Source organism: Loxodonta africana, unplaced genomic scaffold, assembly GCF_030014295.1.
Source record: "Loxodonta africana isolate mLoxAfr1 unplaced genomic scaffold, mLoxAfr1.hap2 scaffold_95, whole genome shotgun sequence".
NCBI classification, from domain to species: Eukaryota; Metazoa; Chordata; class Mammalia; order Proboscidea; family Elephantidae; genus Loxodonta; species Loxodonta africana.
The window spans coordinates 316233-340833 of NW_026975669.1; the positions used below are offsets into that span (position 1 = coordinate 316233).

Genomic DNA, 24601 nt, shown 5'->3' on the forward strand with positions numbered 1-24601 from the left:
GTGTGGGTGGAGTTTCAGCCCTCAGTTCGCTGGTGTGGATCAGCGAGGGCTCTGTTTAATAGGTAGAGAGGTATCTGACCTCCAAAACTTGCCTTTCCACTGCTGAGCTAAAACAATTATGGTCAGATCTCTATCAGAATTGCCTTTACATTGTAATAGCCACCTAGTTACCTGTAGGGTGAAAGCCAAAGACTATGGGTCTGTTAATACCTGGATGGAGCTGATTCTGTACTGTTATTTCAGTTTAGGGAAGTCAGGGAAGGATTTTTTCTTTGATTGTTAAATGCTGCTTTTCTCAGGCCAGGAGAATGGGTTAGAAAAGAAAGAAGAAAAAAAATCCAGCAGTGCACGTCACTCTCTGGCACAGAGAATTCCAATGTTAATGAAGCTGGCTGGGGCAATGAGGGGTGGAATCAGATATATAGAAGAGAGTAGCCTGGCAAAATATAGAAAGTTACTTATGTTGTTTGGTGAGGACTGTTTTTTCTGAGATTCCAGAGCATTGTGTCGCTCGTGTGTGCTGGCTGGATCCCTGCTGAGACTGTCCCAGAGGGTTAGGGCTGCATCCATGCTCACACCATCTCAGGAAGCCACAATCGGCTCCCCCACACTTAGTCCAAAGCCCAGCACCAGGGTTTCCTTTCTGGGATGCTGCACTCCAGGCTCCAAAACCAGTCGCTGCTTCCCTATAGTTTTTCGTTTCCCTGTCAGCTGCGTCTGTTTGGAGCCTGCGTGTGCTGCCTGGGTCCCCTCTGAGGTTGGTCCTGAGGGTTAGGCCTATATCTCTTCTTCCCTGTCTCAGTAAGCCACAATCAGCCCCACCACTCTGACATGAGGAAACCGCGAGGGCTCAAGGCTGCGGCGTGGGACACTGGCTCTGGAAGCGGTCCCTGCTGCAGCGTGGCTTTTCACTCCCCCGTCACTCAGGTCAGCTCCTTAGTTCTGTGTTTGATGGTCAGGGTTTGTAGATTGCCCTTTATGTAATCAGTTCACTTGTTTTTTCGAGTCTTTGTTTCAAGAGGGATAAGCGGAATCTTCTACCTAGTCAGCCATCTTGGTCCTGCCCCCGTGTCTGCCTCTTTATGTGATTTGATGTTGACTGTTGTCTCTGAGCAATCTATAAGTTATTGTACTAGTTTATTTTATGCTTGCTTTTTATATCCTAGCTTCTTGCTTTGTTTAGTTTTGGTATACCCAAATAAGCTGCTTGAGTGGGCTAGGTTGATTATTTTCACCTTTGAAGCTCTAATGTACTATCACCAGATGGCTAGCACTGTTACCAGGTATATGAGCCTAGGAGTTCATTTAGTTTTCTTGTATGGATTCAACTCAGGTGCCCAGGTAGTTGGTCATAAAGTGTAAGGTACAGGCTCTGTCCTGCAGTCTTAGAGGGGCAGGGGTTATTGGTGTAGGCAGAAGTATCTGGCTGCAGTAGGGGGTCAGACTCTGATCAAGGCAGGGGTCTGACAGCTGTCCTCTGAGAGTCTGTGAGGAAAGCGCATCCCTGTTCTGTAGAGCACACGGGTGGGTTCTGCAGAAGGGCGATGGGTACCCAATGCTTTTGGTTGTAAGTTCTGGGCAGTACTACTTATCCTTCGAACCCTGTCACAGGTGGCTAGGTATTGTGGGTGGGGCCACCAGTCCTTAGGCCCCTGATGTGGGGAGGTGAAGACCCTGTTTAATAGGCAAAGCGGTGTCAAACATCAAACACCCATCTTTCCACCGTCCAGCTGAAACAGTTGCAGTCTGGCAACAAGGGCCTATTCTCCTGAAATGGGCCCACATAGGTCCATGCTGGGGTGAAAGGTATTCAAAGCCCATGGACTGTTTGTTCCTGAACAAGAGCTGCTTCTGTCCTGAGCTCCCCAGCTTAATTGAGCTGGCAGATTATCTTTCCCCCAGTTGTGAACTTATACCTTCTTCAAGGATGGAAAAATGGCTCAGAGCGCTACCAGGGCCTATCTCAGGCCCAGGGAAGTTGACAGCCACTGAAGCCAGCTTGGGGGCTGGGGGCGTGGTAAAATAAACACAAGTAATTAGCTTTCGCTGAGAGTGCCGTTCTTCTCTTGTTCTGGAGGTGTGAGTAGTCTGTGCAACTTGCTGTCTTTCCCTGAGCTAAGCGCCTCTGGAAGGCCACTGCCAGCCCCACTGCAGTCGCTCCAGGGAACGGTGCCTGAGGGTTCCTGGCTATTCATGTTCAGTAACTCCTCTCCGCTTCTGAATAGTCTCTCCCTCCCTCCGCTGCCTAGTCCGTTTTCTAACTTTACCTTTGATGTTCAGGGCTCCTAGCTTGTCATAAATATAATCGCTTCACTTGTTTTTTCTGGTCTTTTTTGTAAGAGGGATCACTGGTGGCGTCTCAATACTCAAAACTTCATCATTTCTTCCTTTCACTTTAGCTACTCGACATTCAAGAGCAACGTTCAGAGTCACTTCCGACATCCGTTTTGGTCTTTTCTTTCTTTCCTGTCTTTTAAAGGATCTCTTGCTTTCTTCATGTGTGATGTCCTTGATGTCATTCCACAACTCGTCTGGTCTTCAGTCATTAGTGTTCAACACGTAAAATGTGTTCTTGAGGTGGTCTCTAAATACAGGTGAGATATACTCAAGGTCATATTTTGGCCCCTTTTGACTTATTCTAATTTTCTTCAGTTTCAACTTGAACTCCCATGTGAGCAATTGACAGTCTGTTTCACAATCGATCCCTGGCCTTGTTCTGACTGATGATATGAGTTTTCCCATCTTCTCTTTCCACAGATGTAGTCAGTTTGATTCCTGTGTATTCCATCTGGTAAAGTCCACGTGTATAGCTGCCGTTTATGTTGGTGAAAAAAAATATTTGCAGTGGATGAGTCACTGGTCTTGCAAAATTCTTTCATGAGATTTCTGGCGTCATTTATTTCAGCGATGCTGTATTTTCCAACTACTTTTCCTTCTTTGTTTCCAACTTTAACATTCTAATGACCAGTAATTATCAATGCATCTTGATTGCATGTTTGATCAATTTCAGGCTGCAGAAGTTGTTTAAAATCTTCAATTTCTTTGTCTTTGGCATTAGTGGTTGGTGCATAAATTTGAATAGTCATATAAACTGGTCTTCCTTGTAAGTGTATGGATTTTAGCCTATCAGTGACAACATTGTACTTCAGCCTAGATCTTGAAATGTTCTCTTTGATGATATGTAACGTCATTCTTTTGACTCTGGTGGAATATCCATGTTTGTAAGACTGCTCACAGACTGTTTGACCAGAGAGTTTTCTGGTACTGCAACATCTACCACTAATCTCTGTGATCCCTGTGAATTGGCAAAATAAGAATAGTGCTATAGATTTCTTCCAAATACAGAAAACATAAGTATGAAAATGTTCTTGCTGTTGATTATATTCTTTACCAATCTGTTTGTATGGGATTTTTGGTACTTCACTTGAAAAATGAGTCCAAGGTACTGTGATGTGATTGTTTACTTTGTGTGGCCTTTCTAGCCATGGTCTTATAACATCCACCCTGGTGCTTGGGCAGGACTGTGTGATAGGGTAATTGTGGCTCACCAAGGGGATTGTTTATTTTCCCTTCAAAGAGAACCAGTTCCAGAGCAAAGAGGAGGATTCAACTCCCATCAAGGAAGAACAGCCAAGAGCCGAGCGTATATTATGGACCTGAGATCCCTGCACTGAGAAGCTCCTAGAAGCAGGAGACTGAGATAGAGAGAGGAAGCTGTAACCCTGAAGATGGTAAGATGCCATGGCAGGAGAGACCGAGCAACAGGGACCTGGCTATAGGAGATGATGGCCCATGGAGAAGGAAAGCTGAGTGCCTTTGGAGAGAGACCGGCCCAAGGCCAGGCAGAGGCACGCCTATGAGCACAGGAGGGAAGAGGCTGTCCTGATAGAAGAACTGTATTCTGAGTGTCGTTGAGCCTGAGTTATAACTGTTACTTCCCTAATAAACTCCATAATCGTGAATATGGACTATGAGTTCTGTGTGGCCATTGCAATGAGTTATTGAACCCGGCAGAGAAGTAGGGAGTGCTGTGTGAGGGACAGTTGGTGTCAGAGTTAGTGAAGATGGTGGAGAGAGGATAGTTTTTCACCAATGCCTTCAATGCAGCTTCGATTTCTTCCTTTTATACCATCAGTTCTTGATCTTATGCTACCTCTTGAAATGGTTGAAAATTATCCAGTTCTACTGCAGTGGCTGTATTAATATCAGACAAATTATACTTCAGAAAAAGGAGTATTATTGGGAATAAGTAGGGACATAACATAATAAAGGTTCAATTCTCCAAAAAGATAAAACACTCCTAAATGTGTACGTGTCTAACAACAGCGCTCCAAAATACAAAAACTAATAAATCTGAAAGGGGAAATGGACAAATACGCATTTATAACTGGTATCAGTACTTTTCTATCAATAATTAATAGAGCCCTGCTAGTTGAAGTCCAGAGCATCTGTATGAACCACTCATGGATGTCTATGTGTGTGTATGTGTGTATGTATGTATATAGTATAAAGAGAAGTAACACAGAAATAAACATAGATACATGTTGTAGTCCTTGGGAGGTACAAACGGTTAATGCATTCAGCTGCTAACCAAAATGTTGGAGGTTTGAGTCCACCCAGAGGCACTTTGGAAGAAAGGCTTGGTGATCTACTTTTGAAAAATTAGCCATTGAACTGACACACTTGTGTGTCAGTACTACTCTGACACACATGAGGGGAGGGGTCACCATGAGTCAGATCAGCTTGATAGCAATCGAATGATTTTTTTATGCATTCTGCCAATGTTTGTCTTTTAATTGGTATCTTAGGCTGGGTTCTCTAGAGAAACAAAACCAGTGAGGTGTATATATATATATTTATATATAAATAGCTTTATATCAAGAAAATGGCTCACGAGGCTGTAGAGGCTGGTAAGTCTCAAGTCCATGGGTCAGGCTTGTGGCTTCTCCTGACTCACATAGATGCAGGGACTGCAGAACTCAAGATCTGCAGGTCATACAACAGGTCTGTGGCTCACAGGCTGCAAAGGCTGACAGATCTCAAGATCGGCAGGTAAGCTGGCAGGCCGCAGCTCACAGACTGCGGAGGCTGGTGAATCCCAAAATTGGAAGGTAAGCTGAGAGTTCAAGTCCCAAAAACTTGAGATCAGATGAAGAGGAGCCAGCTGCAGGATTCAGAGTTAGCAAAAGCTCAAGAGCCTTGCCAGAAAGTCCACCTATATTGGATGCATTCCACACCCCCGAGGAAACTCCCTTAGATCTGATTGGCTACTCACAGCAGATCCCATCATGGAGGTAATCACATTATATCACATCTCATCATGGAAATGATTGCATCGTTATACGACTGCTAAACTACATCATAACTGCCAAAGCACTGAGAATCATGGTCCAACAAAGTTGACACACAACTTTAATGATCCCAATTGTGAATTTAATCTATTTAAATTCAAAGCGATTAATGATAAGGAAGGACTTATGTCTTCTACTTTGTAGTAGGTCATATACATATTTTGTTTCTCATTTTCTTCACTACCGTCCACTTTTGTGTTTGACTGATTTTTTTCAAGTGTACAATTTTGATCCTCTCCTTATTTCCTTTCCTTATGTTTTTTAACTTCTTAGTGGTGACCATGAGGATTACAATTAATATCTTATGTTCATAACAATCTTCTTTTAGTTAATACAAATTTAGCTTCAACAGTATACAACATTCTGCTTTTATTCAGCTCAGTTACCTCCCCTACTTACGTTGCTGTTACAAAAATTGCATCTTTATACATTGTGTGTGCATTAAGAGAGATGTGTAAGTATTTTTATGCATTTGTGCTTTAAATCATATATGAAAAAAAGAGAGGCGTGATATAAAAATATTACCGACTTTGTTTTATCTAAGTAGTTACCTTTACGGAGTCTTCGTTTCTTTTTATGGCTTCAAGTTACTGTCTAGTGTCCTTCCGTGCCAGCCAGGATGATTCCCTGTAGCATTTCTCATAAGGCAGTTCTGCTGCTAACATACTCCCTCAGGTTTTGTGTATCTGGGCATGTCTTAATTTCACCTTCATTTTTGAAAGATAGTTTTGCTAGATATTGACATCTTGGTTCATAGTTTTGTTTCTGTATTTTTTTTCCAGTACCTTAAATACATCATTCGACTATTTTCTTGTCTCAATGGTTTCTGATGAAAAATCAACAGTTAAACTTGTTGAGACTCTCTTGTACATTAGGGGTCACTTATCTGTTGCTGCTTTCAAGTTTCTGTCTTCGTCTTTTGACATTTTGATTATGTCTGTCTGTGGATATCTATGTATTTACTGTCCTTTGAGTTTATTGAGCTTCTTGGATATCTAGATGACATTTGGGAAACTTCCAGTCATTACGTTTTTAAATATTCTTTCTGTCCTTTCATCTTTCTTTCCTTTCTGGGACTCCCTTAATGAGTATATTGGTATGCTTGATGTTGTCCCGCAGGTCCCTTAGGCTCTATTCATTTTCTTCATTCTTTTTCCTTTATGCTCCTCAGTTAGAACAATTTCAGTTGTGCTTTTTCAAGTTTACATTTTCCTGCTTTCTTGCTCAAATCTGCTGTTGAGCTCCTCTAATGAAATTTTTTTTTTTTAAATTTTTATTAAGCTTCAAGTGAACATTTACCATTTCAATCAGTCTGTCACATGTAGGTTTACATACATCTTACTCCCTTCTCCCACTTGCTCTCCCCCTATTGAGTCAGCCCTTACAGTCTCTCGTTTCGTGCCAATTTTACCTTCTTCCCTCTCTCTCTATCTTCCCATCCCCCCTCCAGTCAAGAGTTGCCAACACACTCTCCTGTGTCCACCTGATTTAATTAGCTCACTCTTCATCAGTATCTCTCTCCCCCCCACTGACCAGTCCTTTTCATGCCTGATGATTTGTCTTCGGGGATGGTTCCTGTCCTGTGCCATCAGAAGTTCTGGGGAGCATTGTCTCTGGGATTCCTCTAGTCGCAATCATACCATTAGGTGTGGTCTTTTAATGAGAATTTGGGGTCTGCATCCCATTGGTCTCCTGCTCCCTCAGGAGTTGTCTGTTGTGTTCCCTGACAGGGCAGACATCGATTGTGGCCAGGCACCAACTAGTTCTTCTGGTCTCAGGATATTGTTGGTCTCTGGTTCAAGTGGCCCTTTCTGTCTCTTGGGTTCTTAGTTGTCGTGTGACCTTGGTGTTCTTCCTTTGCCTTTGCTCCCGGTGGGTTGAGACCAATTAATGTATTTTAGATGGCTGCTTGTTGGCATTTAGGACCCCAGGTGCCACAATTCAAAGTGGGATGCAGAGTGTTTTCATAATAGAATTGTTTTGCCCATTGATTTAGAAGTCCTCTCAAACCAAGTTCCCCAGACCCCAGCCCCTGCTTCGCTATCCTTTGAAGCTTTCATTTTCTCTCGAAAACCTCTTTACTTTTAATCCTGTCCAATTAGGCTGACCTTCCATGTTTTGAGTGTTGTCTTTCCCTTCACCCAAAGCAGTTCCCATCTACAGATTGATCAATAAAAAGCCCTCTCCCTCCCTCCCTCCCCCCTTTGTAACCACAAAAGTATGTGTTCTTTTCCGTTTTTTCTATTTCTCAAGATCTTATAATAGTGGTCTTATACAATATTTGTCCTTTTGCAACTGACTCATTTTGCTCAGCATAATGCCTTCCAGATTCCTCCATGTTATGAAGTGTTTCAGAGATTCGTCACTGTTCTTTATCGATGCGTAGTATTCCATTGTGTGAATATACCACAATTTATTTACCCATTCGTCTGTTGATGGACATCTTGTTTGCTTCCAGCTTTTTGCTATTGTAAACAGAGCTGCAATAAACATGGGTGTGCATATATCTGTTTGTGTGAAGGGTCTTGTATTTTTAGGGTATATTCCGAGGAGTGGGATTTCTGGGTTGTATGGTAGTTCTATTTCTAACTGTTTAAGATAACGCCAGATGGATTTCCAAAGTGGTTGTACCATTTTACAACCCCACCAGCAGTGTATGAGAGTTCCAGTCTCTCCGCAGCCTCTCCAACATTTATTATTTTGTGTTTTTTGAATTAATGCCAGTCTAGTTGGTGTCAGATGGAATCTCATCGTAGTTTTAATTTGCATTTCTCTAATGACTAATGATCGAGAGCATTTTCTCATGTATCTGTTGGCTGCCTGAATCTCTAATGAAATTTTTATTTCAGCTATTCAACTTTTCAGCTCTATAATTTCTATGTGGTTCTTTTGTATAATATTTCTTTATTAATGTTTTCTACTTCTTCATACATTTCTTCTCTTGGTTTCCTTTTTTTGTGTGTGTGTCTATGGTTTGTTTAGCTCTTTGAGGAAATTTAAGACAATTGGTTTAAAATCTTTGTCTAGTAATCCCAATATCTGTGTTTCCTTAGGGATGCTTTCTGTTCATTTCTCTTCTTTCTTTCTTCTTAACAAATGAACCATCCTTTTCTTTTTTCTTTTTATGACTTAGAATAGTGTGTTGCAAACTGGATATCTTAAATATTATAATGTAACTCTGGAAATCAGATTCCCTCCTGTCATTAGGGTTTGCTTTTTTTTTTTTTTTAATTGTTGAGGGCCAGTCATCCATTTGCTTAGTGATGTTTCCAAACTATTTCTGCAAAGATTGTATGTCTTCTCATGTGTGGACACTGAAGTTCTGTTCTGTTATCTCAGCAGTCAGTTCATGACATGACAGTGCTTTCTTTAAATGCTTGTAGCCAAAAAGAAAAAGTAACATTATCCCAGTCTTTGCAGATTGGCTCTGAACTGGCACGTTCTTTCAATGCTAAGCAAGAGTGCCTAAAACTCTGCCCTAGCCTTCACTTCCTGCCCCCATGGAGCCCAAAGATCAACCAGAGGTGCAAGCCTAAAGCTTTGTCAGGATCTTTATGAGCATGTCTTCATCCTTAGGCAAGAACATTGCACTTCAGATTCCTCAGTATATATGGTAGCCCTTCAAAGCCCTTAAACCACCAACCATTGTCCTCTCAGCCCTTTTTCCAAGCTTTTGGATGTCTCTGCTGTTTTCTCTGTCCTTCATCCTTTGACCCTGGAGGTAGGACCAATTCTTTTTAGCTTCGTACTTCTGAGTTTCCATCACATCATACATTTTTTCTTGTGTGCTGTTGAGTCAATTCTGACTCATAGTGAATATAGGATGGAGTAGAACTTCTCCAAAGGTTTCTAAGGCTGTAATCTTTATGGAAGGGAACGGTCATATCTTTCTCCTGTGGAGTAGTTGGTGGATCAAATCAAAAGGTTTAACAGCTGAGTGCTTAACCACTGCACTACTGGGGCTCCTTTTGACATCATGCATCATAATAGATTTTTAACACACCCCTCAGAAACATAGAAGTCCATAAATTATCAAGGATACAGAAGATTTAACATGTAAAAAAAATACCAAATTGATATATGTGTATGTGTGTGTATTATCTAACCAGGAAAGAATATACATTCATCTCATGCACATACATAGCGTGTATAAAAATTAACTGTATACTGTGTTATAAAGCAAGTCTCAACAAATTTCAAGAGTCTGCAATAATATAGAGGATACTATGTAAGTACACCATAATTAAAAAAAAAAAACCATCTTAGAAAATGAAAATACAAAATCTCCATTTTTTTTTTATGTTAGTACATCATAATTAAAAAAAAAAAAACCATCTTAGAAAATGAAAATACAAAATCTCCATGTGCTTGGATATTTTAAAATACTATGAGTCAAAAAAGACATCATAATGAAAATTAGAATACATTTTGAAGTGAACAATTATGAACATAGTGCATATAAAAATTTGTGCAGTACAGACAATATAATATAGGAAACTTATAGCCTTAAAAATATAATTGGAAAGAACAAATCTTGAAAAATAAGTGAGTTAAACATCCGTTCAAAATGTTGGGAAAAAACCAGAAACAAACATTCATAGGAATTTTTGTTTCTATTAATGATTGAATACATGCAACAGACGATCAACAAAGACTAAAGTTGATTCTTAGAAAATGCTAGTAAAATTGACAAACTTTAGGCAAGATTGATCAAGTGAAAAAGAATAAAGATATAAAAAACGAATATCAGGAATTAGAAAGAAAATGACTACAGATCTTGCAGAACATAAAGATAATGTGAGAATGTTATGAACCGTATTAGCCAATAAATTTGCAAATTTAGGTAAAGTAGGCAAACGTATCATACCATGTAAGTTAATAACAACGATTCAAGAAGAAACAGGAAGCAAAAGTAATTCCACGACTGTTAATACAATTGAATTAGAGCTCAAACTATTCTCAAAAAGAAAACTTCATATCAGATGGCTTTTCCTGCAAATTCTGCCAAATATTCAAGAAATATTTCACAAATTCTTCAATATAAAAGGAAATATATACCCAAACTCATTTTATAAAGCTTGTAGAATGAATATTGATACCAAAACCTGACAAGAGAAGCACAAGATGGGAAAATTACAGGCCAATGTCACTGATGAACATAGATGCAAAATATAAAAATAAATATGCAAAACAAATCCAGCAATACTCTAAAGAAGAATATATTATGACCAAGTTGGGTCTATCCCAAGAATTCAAGGTTAGTTTAACATTCGAAAATGAATCAGTATAATTTGCCATATGTACAGGTAAAATAAATGTGATTACATTAATAGGTGTAATAAAATAAGTATTTGATAACCTTCAGCATCCACTCATGTTTTTTAGAAGAACATCTAGCATGCCATGAGACCAGAAGAACCAGAAGGTTCCCGGCTGCTGTCGCTGAACATTTTGATCAAAGAGTCCATAGAAAAGCCCTGATCAAAAGGGGGAAAATGCAGAACAGAATTTCAAATGAACCCTAGACTTTTTGGAGCCACTGAGGGTGAATGAACTCCTGAAACTATTGCCGTGAGATAATCTTTAAACATTACACCAAAAGCATTCCCTTGAATCATCTTAAAACCGAAGTATGAAAAAGAAAAAACCAAACTGTTGCTGTTGATTCCAACTCAGAGACTCTGTAAGACAGAATAGCACTGCCCCATAGAGTTTCCAAGGTGCAGGTGGTGGATTCAAACTGCTCTTCTTTTGCTTGGCTACCGTATCACTTAACCACTGTGCCATGAGGGCTCCAGAACATTAGCTTACTTAACTAATAAAAATGGTCTACCTTGAGCATATGCTCTTTTAAGAACTGTCTACATGGCATCAGATTGACAACAGCTACTGAAAAGATTAGATAGGAACCTTAAGGAGCAGTGGGTTTATGTTAATGACAGAGGAACAACTCGGAAAAGGAGGGTAAGAATGGTTGCACAACTTCAAGAATGTAGCCAGTGTTATTAAATTGTACAGGTAGAAACTGTTGAGTTGGTGTATGTTTTGCTGCATATATTCTCAACCAGAAAAAATACAGGTAATAATTAACAAAAAATGTCAAGGAGAGCTAAATATTTTGAAAATAAGACAGAGTTGCATGTGAGGGAATGAGTGGGGTGAGCTGTTTTAGATTAATAGTAAAGGCTTATGGGAGCAGGATATTTGAGGAGATAACTGACCTATATCAAAGGAGAGAATAGCTGTATGAAGTTCTGAAGGGAGGGATATTGCCAATAAAGGAAAGAGTTGTTTCTGAGGCCCTTAAATAACCAAGTGTTTTGGCACGTTTGAGGAAGCTCAGGAAATAAGTCATGGCTAGTGTGGAGTGAACCGAGGGAAGACTGTTAGGAAATGATGTTAGTATGGTGAGCAAGTCCCACATCATGAAAGACCATGGGAAGGATTTGGGAATTTTTCCTAATTGCCATGAGAAGCCACTGAAATGATGCTGTTATGTAGATTATAAGAGGGAAGATCGGTGCATGGAGTCCAGTTTTAACCAAGAGATGATGGTGGATGTAAGGTGGAGGTAGTGAGAAGTGGATAGAGTCAGGATTTATGTTAAGGTAGTGCCAAGAGTCCAGAATATGTCAATGGATTGGATGCAAGATTTGAATAAAGGAGAGAAATCAAGGATGATTTCTAGGTTTTTGTCCTGAACAACCCAGAGGATAGTGAGAACATTTGCTGAGATAAGGAAGACTGGGAGGTAGATAAGACACTTGGAAGAAGAATTTTATTTGAACCACATTAAGTTTGAGATGCCTAGTAGACATTCAAGGGGAGATGTGAGGTCAGCCATTGGTGAAGGAACAGGGCAGAGTATGTAAATGAGGGTATCCTAGGGCTCAGGTGGAATTGACTGCCATGAATTGGCTCAGATAACCTAGACAGTGAGAAGTGATGAGTGATGTCACTTAAACAGGGCATGGAAATCAGTGAAAAAGATGTGGGAGTGGCAGGGAAGCTAAGGTAGAGAAGTTTCTCTCTCCCTAAACCTGATTAGCTGGATTTGAAGACATCATAAGTTCCTGTATGAGAAATATCCAGCAAATTACCAGTTGATTTAATAAATTGATAACAAAGTCTACCTTTCAGCCAAAGATTGAAAAGCAAACAAACCAATTGCCATCCAGTGAATTCTAACTCTTAGCAACCCTATAGGACTGAGTAGAAGTACCCCATAGGGTTTCTAAGGAGCAGCTGGTGAATTCAAACAGCAGACCTTTTGGTTAGCAGCTGAGCTCTTACCCACTGCACCACCAGGACTCAGACCAAGAATAACACATGTGAGGAACTTACTCCTTAGTTCAATCAAGTATGTAGAAATTGAAATTTGTAATTTTGGAGATTCCCCTCTTTTTTTTTCGAAATGGGGGGCATTGAGATGGAGGATTTTCCTATGCCCACCATCCTAAGGGATTTAATTAACCCATAGTTGAGACATTGTAAACATCTGAAGAAATTATTACCTTTGAGAAATTTGAGGGTGAGTAGGCATATCACCTGGCACCTCTTAAACTCCTTTTAAAAACCTGACTTGAAGACTCACCTGCCTTTTTGAATAAGTGCCAGCTTGAATAGGCAGGGTTCAGGGAATTGCCAACCAAAGGTATGGTTTCTCCAGAGGCCTCCAAGGGGTGTAAAAGAAGAGCGGAGCCAGACCCCGTGCTTGGGACACACCCTTGGTATGAAATATTTGAGTGTGTGTGTGGTGGGGGAGCACTGGGTGTGGGAGAGTGGGGTGGGTGGGTAATAGGGAAATGCCTGGTTTTTTTTTTTTTTTAAGAAACAGTTTTTTACTTTTTTTTTTTTTTTTTAATTACAATGAACAGTTCAGTGGAGACACATTCCTTATCTGCAGAGGCTAGTGGAAGTGCTGATAGCTGAGAATGTAGCCTGCTCCCCAAGTGCCAGTTGGCATTTTGGAGAGAAAACTTGATGTTTGGAGCACTGACTGGCCCTGCCCTTTCTAAATAATTAAGGGTGGTGGGTGGTGGTAAGAGAAAGAGGATGGTCTATGAACACTGACCCTGGAAAATTAACCCGAGTGTGTGGGTTGTGGATAGCAGGAAAAGAACATCACCCGCAAATGACAGCAGTGCCTTTATTTATTTATTTATGCTTCTTTTTAGTTCTGAGTTGTTTTTAAGCCAGAAATTAATGGGGCCACCATGAATTTTCAGAGAATGAGTTTTACAAAAATCTAAGTGTTTTAAATATTGCAAGGATTTCCTTATATATGCTGTATATGAGAAAAGTCCTTCCAGTTATAGGGAGGAGAAAGAAAGTATATTCAGGAATTAAATTTTCACAGTTCTCTGAATTCTTATATTTCTCCTGTTGTCCATTTTTCTTTTTTTGTCCTTCATCCACCCCTTCCACCTTGACCCACTGTCTTCATCATCTAGTGCTGCCATAACAGAAATACCATGAGTGGATGGCTTTAACCAAGAGAAATTTAATACCTCACATTGAAGTAGGCTAATAGTCCAAATTCAAGGCATCAGCTCTAAGGGAAAGCTTTCTCTCTCTTTCGGCTCTGGAAGAAGGTCCTTGTCCTTAGCCTTCCCATGGTCAAGAAGCTTCTCAGGTGCAGGGACCTTGGGTCCAGAGGACGTGCTCTGCTCCTGGTGCTGCTTTCTTGATAGTCTGAGGCCCTCAACTCTCTGCTTGCTTCCCTTTGGTTTTATCTCTGGAGAGATAAAAGGTGGTGCAGGCCACACCCCAGGGAAAGGTGACCTGAGTGAGGGTGGTGTTACAATCAATCCCACCCTAATCCTCTTAAAGTAAAATTACAATCACAAAATGGAGGACAACTACACAATAGTGGGAATCATGACCTAACCAAGTTGAGACACACATTTTTTAGGGTCATAATTCAATCCATGACACCCACCAAACCAAACTTGTCACCATCAAGTTGATTCCAACTCATAGAGACCCTAGTTGATTCGAACTCATAGAGACCCTATAGCATAGAATAGAACTATTCCATAGAGTTTCCAAGGACTAGTTGGTGGATTCGAACTGCTGACCTTTTGGTTAGCAGCTGAGCTCTTAACCACTATGCCACCAGAGCTCCTCTTGATCCACAGTCCACCCTAATTCACCACTGTGTTAGAAACTAAGGTTTTGCTACTCTGAAATAACGTTTTACTATACTTTTGTGTTCGTGGTTGCTTTTGGTATGTCTTTAAGCACTGCACAGTTACCTCATACCCGTTAAAAACCCATTGCCACTGAGTCTATTCCAACTCATAGCGGCCCTATAGGGCAGAGCAGAACTGTGCCATAGACTTTCCAAGGAGTGCCTGGTGGATTTGAACTGATGACCTTTTGGTTAGCAGCCGTAGCTCTTAAACAGTACACCACCAGCGTGGAAGGGGTTTAATTGATAACATGATGTCTGGGCTCCAAGGGAGATGGAATGGATGTGCAGGAGAAGGGCATGCAGAGTCTGCCTGTATAGTCCCCAGAACTCTGTTCAAGATCATAACACACCTCAGTAATCACTTGAATCTAAACATACAACTTTAACAGTTGATGTAAATGACTTTACACATGAATTTTGGAACTCAGCTCTTTCTCAATGGAAGTTCCTTCAACCTAGCCGTTTGTTTGTATTCCCTTAATAATTATGAAAGCTAACAATTATTGTGTTCATTCTGTGTGTAAGGCCTTTTTCTAAGTGCCTTGTGTGTTTTATTTAACCTGCGTAACAACCTTTTGAATAAGACCCATTTTAGAAATGGGAAACTGAGGCAGTGAGAGGTAAAGTAACGTGCCCAGATCACCCAGCTGATAAATTGAGTTAGGATTTAAACCCAGGCAGTTTGTTTCAGAATTTGCTTATGTAATCACCGTACATGACAGCAGTGAGCCCTAGTGGCTCTGTGGTTAAAGAACTTGGCTGCTAACTGAAAGGTCAGTGGTTCGAACCCACCAGCCTCTCTGTAGGAGACAGACGTGGCAGTCCGCTTCAGTGAAAACCCTATGGGGCAGTTTTACTCTGTCCTTTGGGGTCACTGTGAGTTAGAATCGACTTGATGACAGTGGGTTTTGGCACATAATACTAATGTGCAGTGTATTCTGTATGCCGCGTATATGTTCAGAAACTAATTTTCCGAACATTTATGCCATATATAGATTACCAATCCAGTTGCCGTTGAGTAGATTTTCACTCATGACGACCCCGTGAGTTTTCAGAGTAGGACTGCCCTCCATACGGTTTTCAATAGCTGTGACTATTTGGAGGTAGATTGCCAGGCCTTTCTTCCAAGGCAACTCTGAGTGTATTTAAACTGCCAACCTTTCAGTTAGTAGCTGAGCACTTAACTCTTTGTGCCACCGAATACATATATATACTAGGAGGTTTTCCTCCTTATTTGTACTTTAACGTTTTTTAGACTCTTACGAATACTTGTTCCTGGCAGTGAACTGGATGCTAAAGAACAGAATAGGCACATGTAACCCTCTCTCACCTTCTCCCTCCCCTCTTTCACAGAGATGAAATGAAAAGGAATTAATGAAGACAGATCACTGGATTAGGGCCCATACTCAGGGCTGTAACAGCATGGGGGGTTTCTCCTGTCATTTCAGTTCTTGTTCAGGAATTGGTACCTGCTTTTTGTGAATCACAAAGACCAGTGCTGTATATCAAGCCATTTAGATTTGGGGTATGGAGCAGTGATTTAAAAAAATTAAATTTTATTTTCAGAGATTTTTTCTAAAAATTGTTTACATTTATTTATTTATTTTTAAAGTTAGACCCTGCTTTATTTTAGAGAGGAACAAACTTTCAAAGTTTTTAAGCAAACATTGGTCAGGGCTGGGCTTTTTTTTTATATTAACTTTTATTGAGCTTCAAGTGAACGTTTACAAGTGAAGTCAGTCTGTCACATATAAGTTTGTATACACCTTACTCCGTACTCCCACTTGCTCTCCCCCTAATGAGTCAGCCCTTCCAGTCTCTCCTTTCGTGACAATTTTGCCAGCTTCCAACTCTCTCTATCCTCCCATCCCCCCTCCAGGAATTGGCACCTCCTTTTTGTGAATCACAAAGACCAGTGCTTTATATCAAGCCATTTAGATCTGGGGTATGGAGCAGTGATTTAAAAAAATTAAATTTTATTTTCAGAGATTTTTTCTATTAATTGTTTACATTTATTTTAATTGTATATTCTAAAACCCCTACAAAAAGGCATGAAATAATTGTTTAAATTTTAATTCATATGGGTCAAAATGTATGTTAAACTACCTATCGTCACCTTCACAGTCATCGTTATGTTTGAGCCGATTGTTGTGGCCACTTGTTACCAAGTATGACCTGCTTCTCCAGGGACTGATCTCTCCTGACAACATGTCCAAAATATGTGAGATGAAGCCTCGCCATTCTTGCTTCTAAGGAATATTCTGGCTGTACTTCTTTCAAGACAGATTTGTTCATTCTTTTGGCAGTCCATGGTATATTCAATATTCTTTGCAAACACCGTAATTCAATGCCTTCAATTTTTCTTTGGTCTTCCTTATTCATTGCCCACCTTTCGTGTGCGTATGAGGCGACTGAAAGCACCATGGCTTGAGTCAGGCGCACATTAGTTTTCAAGGTGACATCTGTACTTTTGAACACTTTAAGAGGCCTCTGGCAGCAGATTTGCCCAATGCAATGTGTCGTTTGATTTCTTGACTGCTGCTTCCGTGGGTGTTTATTGTGGATCCAAGTAAAAATGAAGCCCTTAATGACGTGAACATTTTCTCCGTTTATCATGATGTTGCTTATTGGTCCAGTTGTTAGGCTGTTAGTCTGTAGTCTTTGATCTTCAGCAGTAAATGCTTTAAGGCCTCTTCACTTTCAGCAAGCAAGATTGTATCATCTGCATATCTCAGGTTATTAATGAGTCTTCCTCCAATCCTGATGCCTTATTCTTCTTCAGACCAGCTTCTCAGATTATTTGCTCAGCATACAGGTTGAATACATATGGTGAAAGGATACAACAGTGATGCACACCTTTCTTGACTTTAAACCATGCTGTATTCCTTGTTCTGTTTAGATGACTGCCTCTTGTTCTATGTACAGGTTTCTCATAAAAACAGTTAAGTGTCCTGGAAATCTCATTCTTCCCCATGTTATCCATAATTTGTTATGAGCTGGAGTAGGTCTCAGAAATAATGTGCCATTTCTTCCAGTTGGTCCTGCACGGCTGCCTACTTCCCTAGGTGGTAGCAGCTAAGGCCTGTCTCAGAAACGCTCTCCTCCCCACTTAGCATGAGTTTTCACACTGCTCCATCTTCTTTCCCTTGTGTGTCTCCTGCCCTCCTCAGTGGCTGGGGAAAATGATAGTAGTCCACTGATGAGATTTATTCTTTTATTATACTTTATTTTATTATTTGTTTTTATAACATAGTTCCGTTAAAATCAAGGGTAATAAAGATGTTTGTATGATGGAAGTGGATAATCCCACCCACTGTGTCCATCTAAAGTTTCATGAGAAAACTGTGCCCACAACAGAGGGCTCCCACTCCTCTGGCTCACTGTATTTTCTCCTTGTTTATTTGCTCTTCCCTCTTTCCTGATGGATGCATGGAACCACTGAGCTTCAGGACTCCACAATTCTGCTTTTCATACCAGTGTTACTGTAATCTTGGGTTCATGGGCTGCCTTGCCACAGATTTACTCATTCTGTTTCTGTTAATTATTTCATTACTTAAAAATCTCTCATGAATTTTTCCAGAAGTACATTCTATTCCTCAAAAACTTGGAAGCAATGGGAAAGTATGCAAAAAAAAAAAAAAAAACAAGAAAGCATACGTAATGCATCGAATAAATTATTAACGTTCCGATATGTCTATTTTCTTGCTTATATTGGCATGTATGTGTATTAGAGTCTCTGGTTGATGCAAATGGTTAATATCTTGAGCTGCTGACAGAAAGTTGGAGTTCAGGTCCACCCAGAATTGCTATGAAAGAGAGGTCTGTCAGCCTACTTCTGAAAACTCAGCCATTGGAACCCCTATGGAGTACAGTTCTACTCTGGCACACTGGTGTCATCATGAATCAGAACTGACTCAATGACAACTGGTTTTATGTGTGTATTCGCACACACATTTATGTATATTAACACAGATATTATATCCTGATATTTTCATTCAACATTAGTCTTTTCATGGTAATTTTTTTTTGTTTTTTTTTTAATGAGGGCATTAAATTACTTTGTAATATTCTGTGTGCATGTACTATATGGTTTTTAGCGATTTGACTATAGTTGCAATAATGTGCATGTTTCTAGTAATCTTTAAGCTATACTTACATCTTTTTAACATACATCTCTGCCATTAAATCTCTTTGTTTAAGTGTTGTTTAACACTCATTACGCCTAAGGGATGGTCTCAGAAGCAGCCCTGATCAATTTTTCTCCCTCTTACTCATGAAGCCCCTTAATGTATTTCAAGGTATCAACTACGAAGGATTTTACGTACTTATCCTTTGTTTATTTTTCATTCAGTCAGTATATTCCATGGGCCAGAAGTAGTCTATGTTATGCAGATACAGTGGTGAAAGGTACACACTGTCCCTGTCCTCATGAAGGGGACAACCCAGTGCAGGTGGGAGGAGCACTGGGGAAATGCAGCTGAGAGCAAGGACAGACAACCCTCCAGGAACCACACTGGACTTCAGAGAGGCTTGTTGGCTGCTGTTCACCTGGCAAGCTTCTAGATACCCGAGTACCCTTGGGCTTGGTGCCTGCTCCTCTCTCTACTGACACCCTCCCTCTAGGATGCCTCAGTGAGTTTACTGCTGTCTATTTGTAGCTAAGGACGTGAGGTTTATACCTCCATCCATTCAAACTCCTCCTGGGTCCAGACTCATATATTCAAATGTGAGCCTAACTCTCTGTATTGACCTCTTTATGCATTATAATGATACATTCCTCATATGGCCATCATGAAAAGCAAACATGAAAGAAAAAGCACAGGAGTGCCTGGCACCAGTGTAGGTACTCAATGAACATTAGCCGTTGGTATTATCCTTGACATCCCCATGTGGGGTGAAGTTTTATTACCTGACATCTCCATGTGAATATCTAACAGCTGCACCATGTTATCTAGGCTATGAAACAATTCTTGGTTCCAACCACCATTCCGTTCTTATCGATGAATTTCTCAAGGCTTCGGTGATGGGAGTGTGTGTTTTTCCACACAATGGACATGATTAGGAATGGTAGGCCAGGTCCTGCACAATAAATTGCTCCAGCATTCCTATGGGTGACCATTGAGACAGGTTTCAGCCACTGAATGTAGCAAAGAATTGGAACTACTCTCAGCTGTTCATGTGAGTACTCTCAATCCAGAATATCTGGTAAATCAACTGTTAGGGATTGAATTGTGTCCCTCCAAAATGTATGTGGAAATCCTAACCCCTGTACCTGTAATTCTGACCTTGTTTGGAAATAAGGGGCCTGCTTTTATTATGTGAATGAGGTCATACCAATGTAGGGTGGGTCCTAAGCCTAACTCTTCTTAGTTATAAAAGGAGCAGAATACACACAGACAGACACAAACAGGTGAAAAGGAAGACAGACAAAGAAGACAGATGCTTCTAGAAGGCCAGGAACACAAATGATTGCTGGCATCTACTAGAAGCTGAGTTAGACAAGGAAGGACCTCCCACTACAGCCATGCCCTGAATTCGAACGACTACCTGCTAAACTGTGAGAAAATAAATTTCTGTCCTTTAAAAGCCATCCAGTTGTGTTATTTTTTGTTATGGAGGGACTAGGTAACTAACACACCTACCCGTGCTTATAAGTTCAGCCCAGTGCAGAATAATTTTCTTCCCTCCTTGGTCTAGCCCACCCGAACCTGCTCTTTCCGTATCAGTGTCCTTTGCTTTCACCTAAGAGCTATGACAGAGTCCGCTTGATGCTGACGCATTGAAATTTCAATTTATTTTTTATTTATGATTACTATTAATTCCAATATTTTCTACGGTTTTCAATGGAGACAGTCCTATAATCTATGAATAGCAGTTATACTTTTTTTGTACTAGCTTACACTTCCAGTGTTAAATGTTTAATAAAAATAATGATAGAAGCATCCTTATTTTATTTTTTATTAATTTTAAAGAGAATGTCCCACACATCACCATGAACTATCATGCTAGTTGTAGTTTTCCACGTTCGGGAACTCCTTTTCTGTTCCATGTTTGCTCCTAGTCCTTATCTCTCCGTGTGATTGGATTTTATCAACCTGCTTTGCCCCCATCTCTTGAGGTGAGCATATGTCTTCTCCTCTTTCACCTATGCATGTGGTGAATGAAATTACTAAATCTTTAATGTCCACTCAAATTTGTATGCCTACAATAAACCGCCTTGATCATGGCATGTTACGTGGTTTACCCTTTGCTGGATTTCCTTTGCTGGCATCTTATGTAGGGTTTTGCATCTCAGTTACTGAGTGTGCTTGTCCTCTAACTCTTCTTCTACCTTCCTTCTCTAATTTGTTATCATTTTTAAACTAGCCATAAGGATCAAGTTAGGGGAGTATCTCATGGTTTTCTAATCTCTGTTGACTATGTACAAGATTAAAATGACTGTTTCTTGCATGTTTGCTGGAACCTGACTGGAAACGATCTAGGTCTGCCATTTTCTTTGTAGGGAGATCTTGAACTACTGACCCATTTTATTTAGTGGTTAAAGGCCTCTTCTGGTGCTAATTTACTTGTAAAAAATTCTGATGCATGTTCTAGATTGCTCGAATCTCATCTTTAAATATTGATTATCAGGGCTTGTAGCCTCATGCAAGCCAATTAATCAATCCCAGATTTCCCCAAAGTCAGGCTCTGCAACTCTTCCCGGTACCAAATTCCCTCATCTAAGACGTATTTGCAAAGAAAGAGACAACAGTATGCTATCTACGTAGTTGTGTATCCGCAGCCTTCTTGAGTCCATAACGTGAGGTTACAGTCTTCTAATACTTTTTTTGTAATTGTTCTCTTTCTTATTTTTTTTTTCCTTTTTTCACTGCCAATACCCCCCCTCCCCAGTCTAGTAGTTTTAAAGTTGTGCGTTTGAGGTTCAAGTCTGTAATCCAGCTGGGATTCTGTGTGTGTGCATGTGTGCATCAAAAGAACACGCTTCTAGAAGCAGAAAGCAGGCAGTGCGACTGTTGGGTGGTTGGCGGGGCGGGGGGAGGGGAGCTGCTGCCCAGAGAGGGCGCCCGAGGGAGGCAGGAGATGCCGGGCTGCCCGCCGCAAGCCCGCGGGCTCTAAGGAGGTGGAACCTGCGTGCGCCATGAGCCTTTTGAGACAGGCCCAAGCCCGCCCAGCCGGGTGCTCACCTCGCACCCGCCAGGCTTGCGGGTTCCCCCAGGACTAGGGGAAGCCTAAGGCCAAGGAGGGCAAGACCTAGGGTCTGGACCTGGGAACTGGTTCTGCCACGTGTGATCGCAGCACTTATGCTGGGAAGGAGGGCAGGAAGCATATCGCAACGTGCGTCCGGACGATGACCCAGAAGGGCAGGAGTTGTGGTCACCCACGGACTCTGCGTCTGCATATGGAGGCCCCCAGGGTGCAATTCCAGGAGCAGAAGGCAAATCCACAGAGGCCACAGTGCACCTCGCCGATGCTCCCCAGGGGCATTGCCCCAAATTTGGGGAACAGTCCCTCCTCTGGGCTAGGGACTTTGTTTCCTCCATTGTCATCACTGACTGTGAGCAGACTCTTGTCTAGGCAGACTAATGAGGAGTTATCAAAATGAGCTTCAAAGTCCGGATTTGAGTTAAGGATCATAAATTAACACAGAGAAATACGACTTTAGCAATAAGTGCCTGCTTGAAGCCCAAGTTGCCTGAAAACGCGGAATTTCAGTCTTTCAGCTCCTCTGCTAATCTAGGGACTAAGAACAGGATCTCACTGGAGCTCAAAGATGTGGGGCACTGGAAATACTCCTGGGTCTGTCTGCTCATGGCTGATTGCCTGATTCCCAGTTTTATTATACAGCTTAAATACAGACCAGAAGAGGAGTTTGGGGCTTGACACCTGACATCTTAACACCAGTTCCTGTTTCTTGAGGAAGGAAGAGGTAAAATAAATCAGCGTTTACTGTGTCCTTCTCCATCCCCGGAAGTCCTGATGAAGACCCTCTCAGGTAAGGATTGACAGGGAGTGGCTTGGTTTACTATTCAACTTTGTCCTTCAGTCACTTTGTTTATGTCCTGCATGTAAACTATTGTGCATTGAGAAGCATTCTAATTCTTGTGCAGAAGGACTAGACCTCCTGCAGAATGACTATATTGTGCCTCCCTCGGGCACCCCTGTCTGCGCAGCACCCCCCAACGCCAACTGCCCAACCGCCTCTCTCCTGGCATTCTGCTTCTAGAAGCATGTTCTTTTGATGCAGAGATGCAGCACACACAGAATCCCAGCTGCATTACAGACTTGAACCTGAAGACCTTATGCAGAATGACAATTTATGAACCACTAAGCTCAGTACTAAAGCAGGTACTTACCCCTCAGAGAAGGCCCTGGGGGAGGTTGACACCTGCATTCCCCAGTGCTCCTGCTGCTCTAGAAGTGCCTGAAATGCCTCTCTGGGAAAGGCTTTCAGAGTAGTAGGCTCATGGCCCACGTGGGAATTCAGGCCTATTTTTCTGTTAGAACATCTCATTTCGCTCTGAAAATATTATTATCCAGTTTATTCACCAGGCATGAGTACAGACATCTCATATTTTCAAAATTAACCCCATTCTCTAATACTAATTTGCCACCAAGAGTATATTCCAAAGTTTTTCCAATAGGCTAGAAAGTCTATCCAAAGAGGGGAGTCCTGCACCATGTTGTGCAGTGACAACAGGGTTGGCATAATATGTTTACCGAGACACCTACCACTTTTTTTTATTTTTTATTGTGCTTTATTTGAAACTTTACAGAGCAAATTACTTTCTTGTTCAACCATTTATACACAATTGTTTTGTGACATTGGTTGCAATATTCATGATGTGTCAATATTGTCCTCTCCTATGCTCCAGTTCCCCGTTTCCATCCGCCATGATTCCTGTTCCGTCCTGCCCTCTTTTCAGTGCTTTTGGGCTGGTTTTGTACTTTTGGTCTCATACACATGATTGAACTAAGAAACACTTTCTTCACGTGTGTTGTTGTTTGTTTTATAGACCTGTCTAATCTTTGGTGGAGGGCGAACTTCCGAAGATACTTTCCACTTTGTTGCTTTCCATAATTCCTGAAATTCCAAGCCTGCCACCTGAAGAACTTCCTTTAGTGTTTCATTTAGAGCAAGTCTGGTGGCGATGAACTCTCTTAAGCGTCTTTCACCTGAGAATGTCAATATTTTTCCTTTACTCATGAAGGAAATAACAGCCTATAGAACACTGGGTTAATGTTTCTTTTCTTTCAGTGTTGAAAAAATGTTGTTTTCACAGCCTTTTGGCGTCCATGGCTTCTGATGATGAACACAGAGTCATTCCAATTGTTTCTCCTGTGTGAGATGAGTTGTTTTCTCTCTAGCTTCTTTGAAGATATTTTCTTGGTCCTTGTTATTCCACAATTGACAGTGAGGCATTTGGGCATAAAATTATGTGAGTTTAACTTGTTGGAGTTTGCATAGCTTCTTGAATCTGTAAGTTTATGTCTTTCAACAAATTGGGAAAGTGTTGAGCCAGTATTTCTTCAGATACTTTTTTCTACACCACATATTTTCTCTACACCTTATGGAATTCCAATAAATAAATGTTAGATATTTTTGAGGCTCTGTTCATTTTTTTTCAATATTTGTTCTCTGTTTTCAGATTGGATATTTTCAATTGAACTGTTTTCATCTCATTGATCCTTTTGTCTGTCAACAGCATTCCGCTGTAGAGCTGATCAAGTGAATTTTTTATCTCCATTTTTCTGTTTTTCCTGTCTAAAATTTTCATTTGTGAATGGTTTCTGTGTATTTTTCTATTTTTCTAAGTTGTGCCTGTTACTTCTTTGAGCATGGTTAAAGTAGCTTTTTAAAGTTTTTGTCTGTGTTTCCAAGACTGTGTCTTACTTCAATCTTACAGAAAATGTCGATGTTGTTTGTTTTAGGAATCACTTGACCCAGTTATGTTCAGGCTGCAGGTTCTTTCCCAACTTCTGTGTGCTGTGGCTCAGATGTCAGTTCAGATTTTGAAGACTTTGCAGTGATATTTGGATGTAATCTATGGGAGTG

At 40.8% G+C, this 24601-nt stretch overlaps 1 long non-coding RNA gene across 1 annotated transcript; it reads left to right on the forward strand.

Annotated features, from left to right (window-relative positions):
- The first annotated feature begins 3114 nt into the window (after nucleotides 1-3114).
- Nucleotides 3115-22817, forward strand: LOC135230267 (uncharacterized). Its single transcript, XR_010320899.1, has 3 exons — nucleotides 3115-3731; nucleotides 22393-22540; nucleotides 22793-22817. It is a non-coding gene; the product is annotated as an uncharacterized LOC135230267 (long non-coding RNA).
- Nucleotides 22818-24601: the final 1784 nt, after the last annotated feature.